The sequence below is a fragment of the Ictidomys tridecemlineatus genome, chromosome 5 (genome assembly GCF_052094955.1).
Source record: "Ictidomys tridecemlineatus isolate mIctTri1 chromosome 5, mIctTri1.hap1, whole genome shotgun sequence".
NCBI classification, from domain to species: domain Eukaryota; kingdom Metazoa; phylum Chordata; class Mammalia; order Rodentia; family Sciuridae; genus Ictidomys; species Ictidomys tridecemlineatus.
The window spans coordinates 42,698,866-42,712,117 of NC_135481.1; the positions used below are offsets into that span (position 1 = coordinate 42,698,866).

A 13,252-nucleotide genomic window follows, 5' to 3' on the forward strand; every position below is an offset into this window, starting at 1 on the left:
TCTGGAAAGCAGTATGGAGATTCCTCAGAAAACTTGGAATGGAACCACCCTTTGACCCAGTTATCCTACTCCTCAGCATATACCAAAAGGACTTAAAAGCAGCATACTATAGTGATGCAGCCACATCAACGATTATAGCAGTTTAGTTCACAAAAACTGAAGCTATGGAACCAATATAGGTGACCTTCAGCAGATAGATGGATAAAGAAAATGTGATATATATATATACATAATGGAATATTACTCAGCCATAAAGAAGAATGAAATTATGGCATTTGATGGTCAATGGATAAAACTGAAGACTATCATGCTAAGTGAAATAAGTCAATCCCAAAAAACTAAAGGCCAAATATTCTCTCTGATATGTAGATGCTAATACAAAATAAGGAAGGGGGTAGAATAGAAGCTCATTGGATTAGACAAAGGTAAATGAAGAAAAGGGAAAGGGAATGGGGATAGGAAAGACAGTAGAATGAATCAGACATAACTTTCAGAAGTTCATATATGAATACACAACCAGTGTAACTCCACATCCTGTACAACCACAAGAATGGGAAGTTATACTCCATGTATATTTGATATTTCAAAATACATTCTACTGTTATGTATTTCTAAGAAGGACAAATAAAAACTTTTGGGTCATTCTAATGATTGTATATATTTTGTGGCTATAATTTTCATTTTCATGATACCTAATAATGTTGAATACCTTCTTGTACTTATTGGAAATTTGCATGTCTTCTTTTGTGAAGTATCCAATCAAATAATTTGTTGTTTCTAAAGTTAGATCATTTTTATTCTTTTTATTGAGTTATAAGAGTTTTTAAAAAACATATCTTGGATAAACATCTTTGTTAATATATAGTTTGTAAATATTTTCTTGTAGGCTATGGTTTGACTTTTTTAGTTTCTTAGTTTGACTTTTTTAGTTTCTTTTTTAGTTTCAGAAGTTTTTCATTTTGATGAAGTTTAATTATTATCTCTTTCATGATGCATGCTTTTTACAGTCTAATAAATTGTTACCAAGGTCAAACCATGTTTTTCTATTTTTAAAAAAATTATAATTTTATCTTTTATGTTTATATCTTATTCATTTTGAGTTTTTGTTTTTGTTCTTTTGGGAGGTACTGGGGATTGAATTCAGGGGTACTCAACCACTGAGCCACATTTTGAGCCCTATTTTTTTTTTTTTTTGTATTTTATTTAGAGACAGTCTCACTGAGTTGCTGAGGCTGGCCTTGAACTCAATATCCTCCTGTCTCAGCCTCCTGAGCTGCTGGGACTACAGGTGTGCATCACAGTGCCTGCCCCATTTTTAGTTTTGTATATGGTGTGAGGTAGGGATCTAAGTTAATTTCCTTCTTCTCATTAACATATAGTTATTATGGCACTGTTTTTTTTTTGAAATAACCATATCTTATACATAGAATTACTTCAGTATCTTTGTCCAATATCAATTTGGCATTCATGTGTAGATCTACTTCTGGGCTTTCTAATCTATTCATTGATTTACATTTCTATGTTGCACACTGTCTTGATTACTAGAGTTCTATATTAAAGTCATGAGATCATGCAGGTTAGTCATTTGATTTTCTTTTCAAAATTATCTGTTATTGTAGGTTCCTTGCACTTCCATATAAATTTCAGAGTTAATACATCAATTTTTAAAAAGTTTCACTTGTAGTATTTTGCTTAAGATTGCATTGAACTAATGGATCAGTTCAGTGAGAAGTGACTTTGTAACAATATTAGATCTTCTCTTCCATGAATCTCATATGTCATATATTTCAGCCTTTTTTTATTCCTCTCAGAAACATTTAACTAAAGTTTTTGTTAAAATTTATTTCTAAAAGAAAAAATTGTAATTCTCCTTTTGTGAGTTGGGTCTTGTGATACACTGAATAAGACAATTTATAGATTATTGAAAACCAAAGCAGAAGCAAGAAGAAAACATTTTGATATTGGGCATAAATAATTTATCTACCTTCTTCAATTAATAAAGATGATGTTCACAGAGTAAAGTTGAATTCTTACACCATGCAGATGTAGATCATTTAAAGAGATCATTTTTACTTTTACAGTCTGAGGAAAAAAAAATACACGGACCAAAAAACAAATACTTGTTGGCCACTAAATTTTAACATAATTGAGATGAATTTAGTCGATGGGGAGGTATCCAACTTTTTTTGAACATCCAACATACGACATGATTGTATCTCTAAATGACTTAGGTGGAAGACAGATGCTCTTTCCATGTTCTCAATTTTCTTTTTGGCCAAGGCCATGTGACAACAACTAAGGACTTCACAGTTAGTCATATGTTGCTGTTTATACAGTTGTAGATTACAGGTTGAGAGTTTGTAGAACAAATTGTAAATCATAGATTTGAGTTTCTTTTTTTTTTTTGAGAGAGAAAGAGAGAGAGAGAGAGAGAGAGAGAGAGAGAGAGAGAGAGAGAGAGAATTTTTTAATATTTATTTTTTAGTTTTCAGCGGACACATCTTTGTATGTGGTGCTGAGGATCGAACCCTGGCCGCACGCATGCCAGGCGAGCATGCTACTGCTTGAGCCACATCCCCAGCCCTAGATTTGAGTTTTTTGATGTAGGGTTGTAGACTATAGAGAATTAGCCAAAATAATTTTTGGTTGGACTAATAGGAGATTTACTTTGATTTCATGGTAAATTTCAGGAAAATTGAAACTCATTGAATTCACTGAAAATTTCAGGGAAAAGTATAGTCCACCTTCCATTATCTATAATTCTGAAATCCAAAAATTTTAAAAATTCCCTAGTTTGAAAAAATAACTCATTTGATAGCAAAAGCCGACCTGACCTAAACTCATTTAGTGCCCCAAACTGATCTACGTTACCTGAGGCTACTTTTTGCTCCTATCTATTATTTAGCCTAAATATTCAAAAAATTCACTACAGAAATGTTTACGCATTTGGTTATGGGAGGCAATTGAGTACCCTGCTGGAAGATTACAAAATACATGGTATATACACTATGTTATCTTTCTAAAATCAGAAAAATTCTGAATTCTAAAATGCACGTGGGCCCAAAGGTTTTAGTCAAGTGGTTTTTTTGACTTGTATATTCAGTTTCCTAAAGTCATGCAAACAAGCTGTAGTGAATTAGCAGGAAAAAAAAATATATGTTTTTGTCACACATGATTTGTAAACAGCCATGAAAATGGAAATGTAGAATTCTTTTATTTTTTGGCAGCACAGACTCTATTCTCCCTTTCTAAGAGCATCTGGCTCTCTTTGGGAACTGGCTTCTTCCTTGTTGGGATGCAAACCCAAGTGTCTCCTCGCAACATAGTAACTGAAGAGGGAAGAGTCTCTCCTTCATGTCCCCAGTGCGGTTCAGAGCTGGGCACATGCTAATCTAAACTTGGCCATTCAGATGCCCAGCCTGGAAATTGCCTCTTGGATGAACAACAGAAGAACTGGACATCATGCGTCTTAGTAGTAGCATGTGCTGACCAGCACTTTCCTAGATCTCAGCCCCTCCCTGGACTTACCATTTTTAAAAAAAAATCTCTTTTTTTTTTTTTTTTAGAGAGAGAGTTTTTTAATATCTATTTTCTAGTTTTCGGCGGACACAACGAGGATCGAACCTGGGCCGCATGCATGCCAGGCAAGCACACTACCGCTTGAGCCACATCCCCAGCCCCGGGCCTTACCATTTTGAGCCTAACCCTAGCTCTTGATATCTGTGTATGGGACCTTACTTGGAAACAAAGTCTTACAGATCTGATCAAGAGATAAAGTTGTACTGGATGAGGCTGGACCCTAATGCAACATGACTGGAGTCCTTATGAAAAGAGAAGAGACACACCGACACAGGGAGATTGTCACTGACAGTGGGGGCAGACTGGAGTGAGCCGTACACTGGAAGAGGCCAGGAAATGCTTGACCTTAGTGACTTTGGGGAGGGCAGGCCCCTGCTGGCACCTTGATTTTTGGACTTCACCAGAATTGTGAGACAATGAATTTCTCTTGTTTTAAGCCCCCAGATTTGTGGTATTTTGTTACAATGCTCCTTGGAAATGAATTCTCTCTCACAGTGTCTTATGGCAAGCCAACCAGGGTTGGTTTCTTTTTGGTTGCCAGGCATTCCAATCAGCTAACTCATAATCTATGTACTCTTATGCCATCTATGGATATTATAAAATATTTAAAAATTCTAGACAGGAATGTTTTTCTTTTCTTTCTTTTTTATTGGTGCATTATAATTGTGGAGTAAAAATTGTGCCACATTTGTATAAGTATATAATTTGATCAATCTCTTTCCCCAATACCTCCTCTTTTCTCTACCTTTTTTTTTCTTCCCCCCTGGTCCCCTTGCTCTACTCCAATGGTCTCTCTTGTCTTATTACTTTTAAAATCAGTGTGTGGTAATTATATATGAAAATGGGACACACTGTGATATATTCCACATGGACACAGCATCATTTGGTGGATTTCTTTTCCCAGAGCTTCTGTAAGTCCTCTGCTCCCCCTTCCTCTTGGTTCCCTTCCTCTACTCTATTGGTCTACCTTCTATTTTCATGAGATTTTAAGCTGTGATACTTTTAAATTAAAAAAAAAAAGTTAAACTTTCCTACGTGGAAAACCACAAGTACCAAAGCTAAAAGAAAGAGTTGAGAAAAGGGACAGAAAAGGAGAAAGAGGGAGGGAAGGAAGGAAAGGAGAGAAAGATGAGAGAGAGAGAGAGAAAGAAAGGGAGGGGGAGGGAGGGAGAGAGAGAATGCAAACTCAGAAATTCAGATTCAACCCTATGGAGTGACTAAAACTCTAAATGTTTCAAAAATAAAATATTATATTGCTCATAGCAACAAATTAGTGAGTAGCCAGTTAGGAACTGCCATTAAAGTATATCAAAATAGGCTGTCCTTTACATAAGAGAGAGTCTTCCTTATGTTATGATTGCTTTCTAAGATACATTACATTATGATAAATGATCATGTACATTGTTTTGACAATCAGAGAATTTATGAATGAGAAACTGATTTGCCTGCAGTGATGAACTGAATTGTAAAAAAAAAAAGGCATTAACAATGATGACACTATTAAAATTTGTTTAAGAATTGTGTTACAGTTTTGTTTCTTTTTAATCAGGAGAAGGAAAAAAATAGAAAGCAGCCAACAGGCATTTATTAGTAACAAGCATCTGACAGCTCTCATTATGAATCCAAAGCTCACATAGGAACCCAAAGGTGAAGGTTGGTTTGCTTCTGCTGTGTTGTCTCTGAACTTCCAGGTATAATATGGAGATCACCCACTCACGTTTTTAACCTGGTACACAGGGGAATGTCACAGACTTTTGCTGCTATGTGTTCCCAGGTTCTTAGAGTGAAAAATGATTTTTTATGAGTGTTAGTGGGGTTATGTACAACTGGGACCCTGGGCCTGAGGACCCATATGAAAATTGCCTCCTTGATTGTAAGAAGCATATCTCAAGATGAAACAGATTATTGCCACTTTTAAAAAAATTCATGCCTAGAAAAACACAAAATAAAACAAATAAGAACTTCAACAGCTCAGATTACCTATTGAAGAAAAAAGAAAATGTCGAAGGTGAAAAAGTATTATTAAGAGACATGGTAAGATTATCCATATTAAAATACCTAGGGAATTCTACTGGGGCTTGAACGTGCAACTGTGCCATGGCTAGGCTGTCACTGGGAGAAGATGGTTGGCTGCCTGACAGAGAGCCTCACAGTTTAGCATTTACCTTGGTGAATTTCAACTAGAACCTTCAGATTTGCAGACTCTGAAATTTGATATATTCAGCACCCTGAAACGTGTGTGAACCAAGCTCTCAGGAGCCTCATACGTAAATCAGAATTCTAATTTACTGAGTAAAAACAAAGTATAAACTGGGTGCAGTGATGTGTGCCTATAGTTCCAGTTACTCAGAGGATGAGGCAGGAGGATTGCTTGACCCAGGAATTTGGGTTAGCCTGGGCAACATAGCAAGACTCCATTCCTTAAAAAAAAATAGGTCAGATAAATTCAATTTCTCACAGGTAAAGAGAAATATAAGGGAGAATCTATATTGCAATGAGAAATATGCTTGATATGTATAGAATTATAACATGGGAGATTAGTTGTATGGTTCAAATTTTGGTGGCTTCAATAACCAGATACATTCTCCTCCAGGGGCACCTGAGGGGCTTTGTTCCCTTGGACCACCTAGCCTCTAGCCCTGGGCAGTGCTGGTCACATGCTACCAGCTGCTTAACTTCTGACTCCTGTTCTCTGACCTCTAGTCTAACCACTCATCTTCCAAAGTTCCACCTGCTTCTCTAGAAGTTTCAATGTCATTGAACAATCACTGCTTGTAACATATCCTCTTCATCCTAGTCTTTAGGCTGGGAGAAAACTTCCAGGCATTTGATAATACATTACTTATCAATAAATCTATTTTTTATCATGTAATATTTTAAAATTTCCCAACTTAATAAATTCTGGTTTGGAGACAAAACTTGCTTTTGCTCTGTGTACCATTCATAGGCATTAAGATCCTACTAGACTGTGAACACAGCTGAGTTACTTGAGAAGTGAGGGTAATGTTTGGGAATATGTGTTGAGTGAATATGTGTGAATGATCAGTGAGTGCTGCTGACCTGTTTTGAATTGGACCTGATATAGAGTAACAGGGTGCATTGATCCACAGAGATTTTCCTGCCTATCACTTCATGATAATCAGAGATACTTTTTTAAAAAAATTAAATAAAATCTTTACTAATGAGTAACCTTTCAAGCTCCTATTGTGCCAAACATTCAGTTTGCAGAGAAGAAGCAGCAATGACCTTTTGAATTTGCCATTTCATTTGAATAATTTATACTGTTTTCTTGTTTCTAGGTAATTTCGGCAAAGAAGTAAAATGCTGCCCCTGGGAAAAAATGGTCAATAACTGCATATCATGTTTCTGCCTACTGTTTTCCTCAGGGTAAGAAATTCTTCTCCTTACTGGAGAACAAACTTCCTAGTTCACAAAGTCCCTCAGTGTACACACGTATTGAGTATCTTTTATGTGCAGGGTGTGGCATTAATTGTAGACATGACACATACATGTTACACATGTTGTTCATTTGAGGACAATGAATTGGTTGGAAAGCTGACATCTACACAAGTAAAGTTAGTTATCATTACAGAGTAAATACAAATAAGGTGGAAGAGACATTTAGAGACCCTAAGAATTTATACGTTACCTCTCACCAGAGTTGGGGGCATTCTTCGGGGGCTTCATGAAGAGTTCATTTTCTTTTCATCTTATGTCAATTATCTCTTGTTTACAATGAGAGAAACTCTTTATATATTTCATATTCAAAACTATTCTGCTTTCTTGGATTATAGAGTATATTCTGAACTTTCAAGCCAAGTGTAATAGCAATGTCAGCTTCTTATACAGGTTTTTGTTTGTTTGTTTTTTGGTACTGGGGATTAAACCCAGGACACTTTACCACTGAGCTACATCCCTAGACCTTTCTAACTTTTAAGACTGGGTCTAGATAGTTGCTTAGGGCCTCACTAAATCGTTGAGACTATCCTAGAACTTGGGATCCTCGTGCCTCAGCCTCCCGAGCCACTGGGATTACAGGTGTGTCCCACCACACCTGGTGCACTATTTTCTTAGGGGTTTATATACCAGTGACTGGCAGATTCTCATCTTCAGGACAGCCTGCCCTCAGATATTCATACTATTTGACTGTCAACTTGACACTTGCACTTGGCTGTATTCTACTAGGCACTGCAAACTCAATACACCCCAAACAGAACTCTAGGTTTCTAATGGATCCATTCTTCCTCAAGGCTGAATGGCATCACCATCTAACCACTTGATAACATCCCAAACTTAGAAGTCCTTTCTTTGCCTCACTTTTCTTCCTCTTGCCTTCCCCAATTTATCTGGAAGTCCTACCTGAAAAATATATCCCTTATCTACCCACTTCTACTGACCTACTGCAAGATACCATCACTTCTTGCCTGGTCTCTTTCCTCTTTTTACTTCTTTTTTTATTGTTTAGAATATACATAAAAATATACATTTACTCCTTTAGCCACCGTTAAGGGTACAGTGCAGGGGCATTAGGTCCTTCACGTTGTTCTGCAGACATTACCACTGTGTTTGGAACCTTTCATTTCCCCAAACTAAAACTCTATACCCATAAAACAACTCTCATTTTCCCCCTTCCCCTGCCCCTGTCAAATATCATTCTACTTTCCGTGTCTGTGAATTTGATTATTCTAGGTATTTCATATGAATGAAATCATACATTTCTCTTTTTGTGACCAGTTTACATCACACTGAATGAAGTCCTCAGGGTCCATCCATATTGTAACATGTATCAGAATTCCATTCCTTTTTTCAGGTTGAATGATATTTCATTTGTGAGATATCACACACACATTTTCTTTATCTAGTTTTCCACCAGTGGACACTTGGGTTGCTCTCACCTTTTGGCAGTGTGGATAATGTTGCTTCTTGCCTGATCTTTGCTTCCTTTTCTTCTCCCCAAATTGATTTGCCCCATAACTGCCAGAGTAATATTTTAAAACGTAAATGAGATCTTTACACTATTTTACTTAATATCTTCCAAGGTCTTCCAATTGCACTCAGAATAAAGTCTAACCTCCTTGCCAGGATTTATGGGTCCATATTTTAAACAGCCATTTTTATTTTTTTTTTATTTTGTTAGAGTGTCTCACTACACTGCCTAGAACTTAGCCTCAAACTTGTGATTCTTCTGTCTCATCCTCTCAAATTGCAGGGATTACAGATGTGCACCAAGCGACATTTTCTTTTTATTGAATTGAACCATACCATAAATGTACCATAACTAACTACAGTTTGGTGAAAGCTGAGGTGTTTGGGGCTATGTGGGTATTAACAGTCATTTGCTCAAGGAGTTGATTTTTTCAGTTATGTCATTTTCTAATGAAGAGAGAAGAATTAGATATGCTTCACCTCATAGAATTTGAACTATTTCTCTGGGATCAGATTGTCTAAATAGTAGCTGCCAAATAGAAAATTTTCTTTTGCTAAGAGCTTTTGTTGAAAAAAGAAAACCTTGCCATCTCTGGAGGTTGGAGAGAGAAAAGGCAAATCTGTCTCTGTGGAAGCCTGGGCTATTCTTGCTTTTGTCAGTAATTAGTGTGACCTCCTGCAGGTCCCGTCACCTCTCTAGTATGGATGACTTCTTATCTATCTATGATTTCTTTTCTTATTCCTGTTCCCCTACATATTTTTAGGAAGTGCTTTGACTCTGTAGGGATACACATGGAAGTGATTACCTAAGTAAAGAGATTTTGCCGTAAAAGCTGAACTCAGATAAAACCTCACGATGCAAAATAATTTCATTTAAAAAGTTCATTTTCTTTGTTCTATCTTCTGTTTTTTTTTTAAATCACTATTTTAAAATACACTTTTGAGTTTGTAATGGTGTAAGATTTAGAGGAAAGTTGTGAAGATACTACAGGGAGTTCCCATCTACCCCACATCCAGTTTCTCCTTTAATCAACCTTTTTTGATTAGTATTTTATCCTTACTTTTCATCACTGAAATAAATATTCTTCTATATAATCAAAGTCTAAAACATGAATGTGGATGTTCTGCGTCCTTCTCTGTGACTTGAGTTCCCCTTTGCCAACCCATGAAGAGCAGTGTATTTGCCATAAGTAGATGCATCAGTCATGACGTTTCTGGCTCAGAATAACAGAAAGCCCTCACTCGGCTGGTTTAAACAGTAAAGACAATTTATTATTTTGGACTGTGGGAGGTGTAGAAGCAGGGCAGTCCCGGGATGGATACAGGGACTCAGTGACATCATCAGAGCTTGAGGCTTTTCCATTTTTCTGCCTTGTCATTCTCCCGGGGTTGGCTTGTCTGCAAGCTCCTGGTTGCCAGATGTTGCCGCAGGTCAGGCATCTCAGCCAGATGCAACGACGACCATGAGAAAAGAGACTCTTTCTTTCTTTGTGAATCTTTTTATAAAAAATTTTTATTCTAGTTTGTCATATATGACAGCAGAATGCATTACAATTCATATTACACATAGAGAGCACAATTTTCACACCTTTGGTTGTACACAAAGTAGAGTCACACCATTTGTGTCTTCATACATGTACTTAGGGTAATGATGTCCATCTCATTCCACATTTTTTTACCCCCTTAATCCCTCCCTTCTCCTCCTTCCCCTTTTCCCTCTCTAGAGTTCATATAATCTTTCCATTCTTCCCCTTCCAACTCCACTATGAATCAGCCTCCTTATATAAAAGAAAACATTTGGCATTTGTTTATTGGGGATTGGCTAACTTCACTTAGCATTATATTCTCCAACTCCATCCATTTGCCTGCAAATGCCATGATTTTATTCTCTTTTTATTGCTGAGTTATATTCCATTGTGTATATGTGCCACTTTTATTTTTTTATCCATTCATCTATTGAAAGGCATCTAGGTTGGTTCCACAGTTTAGCTATTGTGAATTGTGCTGCTATAAACATTGATGTCCCTGTAATATGCTGTCATTAAGTCCTTTGGGTATAGACCGAAGAGTGAGATAGCTGGGTCAAATGGTGGTTCCATTCCCAGTTTTCCAAGGAATCTCCATACTGCTTTCCAGATTGGCTGTACCATTTTGCAATCCCACCAGCAATGTATGAGTGTGCCTTTTTCCCCACATCCTTGTCAATACTTATTGTTATTTGTATTCTTAATAGTTGTCATTCTGACTGGAGTGTGATGAAATCTTAGAGGAGTTTTGATTTGCATTGCTTTAATTGCTAGAGATGTTGAACATTTTTTCATATATTTGTTGATTGATTGTATATTACATTCTGAGAAGTGTCTGTTCAGTTCCTTGGCCCATTTATTTATTGGGTTATTTATTTATTCTATTTGGTGTTAAGATTTTTGAGTTCTTTATATACCCTAGAGATTAGTGTTGTATCTGATGTATGGGGGGTAAAAATTTGCTCCCAGAATGTAGGCTCTCTATTCACTTCACTGATTGTTTCTTTTGCTAAGAAGAAGCTTTTTTAGTTTGAATCCATCCCATTTATTAATTCTTGATGTTAATTCTTGTACTAAGGAAGTAGGAGCCTAATATGATATGATGAAGATTTGGGCCTACTTTTTCTTCTATTAGATGTGGGCCTATGGTTTAATTCCTAGGTCCCTGATCCTCTTTGAGTTTTGTGCATGGTGAGAGATAGGGGTCTAACTTCATTTTGTTGCAGATGGATTTCCAGTTTTCCCAGCACCACTTGTTGAAGAGGCTATCTTTTCTCCAATGTATATTTTTGGTGCCTTTGTCTAATATGAGATAGTTATAATTATGTGGGTTAGTCTCTGTGTTCTCTATTGTGTACCATTGGTCTACCAGTCTATTTTGGTGTTACTAAATACCAATACTCTTCAATTTATTTCAGGAAATAGAAAAAGAAGGAGCACTTCCAAACTCATTCTATGATGCCAATATCACCCTGATACCAAAACCAGGCAAAGACACATCAAAGAAAGAAAATTTCAGATCAATATCCCTAATGAACATAGGTTCAAAAATTGTCAATAAAATTCTGGCAAATTAAATACAAAAACATATCAAAAAGATAGTGCACCATGATCAAGTAGGGTACATCCCAGGGATGCAATAAATTACATTTATTGATTTTCCATATGGAAATCAATAAATGTAATTCATCACATCAATAGACTTATAAGATCCATATGATTATCTCAATAGATGCAGAAAAAGCATTTGACAAAATACAGCATCCTTTTGTTCAAAACACTAGAAAAACTAGGGATAATAGGAACATATCTCAACATTGTAAAATCTATGTATGCTAAGCCTCAGGCCAACATCATTCTAAATGGAGAAAAATTGAAAGCATTCCCTCTAAAAACTGGAACAAGAAGGGATGCCCTCTTTTACCACTTCTATTTAACATAGTTCTTGAAACACTGGCCAGAACAATTAGACAGATGAAAGAAATTAAAGGGATATGGATAGGAAAAGAAGAACTCAAATTAGCACTATTTGCCAATGACATGATTCTATACCTAGAAGACCCAAAAAATTCCACCAGAAAACTTCCAGAACTAGTAAATGAATTTAGCAAAGAAGCAGGATACAAAATCAATAACCATAAATCAAAGGCATTTCTGTATATCAGTGATAAATCCTCTGAAAGGTAGATGAGGAAAATTACCCTATTTACAATAGCCTCAAAACAAACAAGCAAACAAACAAAAACTTGGAAATCAACCTAAAAAGAGGTGAAAGACCTCCACAAGGAAAATTACAATGTATCCTGCTAAACTTTGCTAAATTAATTTAAAGAAATAAATTACAGAAGACCTTAGAAAATGGAAAGATCTACCTTGTTCTTGGATAGGCAGAATTAATATTATCAAAATGACCATACTGCCAAAAGCACTATAAAGATTTAATGCAATTCCAATCAAAATCTTAATGACATTCCTCATAGAAATAGAAAAAACAGTTATGAAATTCATCTGGAAATATAAGAGACCCAGAATAGCCAAAGCAATCCTTAGCAAGAAGAGTGAAGCAGGTGGCATCACTATACCAGTCCTTTGCGATTCTTGATCAGCAAGGAAAACATTTTCCAGAAGCCCTTCAGCAGACTTTCTCTCAATTTTCTTTGGTGTAAATTGTATCATGTTGCCCATGCCATATCAATCACTGGTAAGAAAAGGGGAGCACTGTGACCGGATTAGAGTAACAAAACTCTGGGGGAGAAAGGGGGTGTAGGGTGGTGGATGACTGCTGGGTAAGTAACAAAGGCAACTGCAACATGTTGTGGAACTTTCATGATAATGGGACATTTAAATGATAAAATAGCTAACACTATTTGCTTATTAAACATCAGATATTATTTTAGAAAGTGGATTTTACAATATCATCATGGTGTTTTCTATATACACTTAGAAACAGTCTAGATTTAGAGATTTAGTATGGTTATTTGATGTCTGAAAAATATGCAAAACTGCCAATTTTGCAGATTGGTGATGAAGCAGGGTTGTTCTAGGATTGATTCAGTGCCTCAGCGATATCATTGAAGTCCAAACAAATATTTGTTGAGCTGTGTTGAGTGAATACTTTACCCAAAGATATGAAGCAAAGTTATACATTTTGTTTTGATTTGAATAGAATTTACTCTTCTAGGGCCAGGGTTGTGGCTCAGTGGTAGAGTGCTTGCCTATCA

The 13,252-nt window shown here is 36.3% G+C and overlaps 1 protein-coding gene across 2 annotated transcripts in view; it reads right to left on the reverse strand.

The window, feature by feature from the left end:
* Cdin1 (CDAN1 interacting nuclease 1) overlaps positions 1–13,252 on the reverse strand; it is a 254,240-nt gene that overhangs the window by 11,859 nt on the left and 229,129 nt on the right. The window lies entirely within an intron of this gene.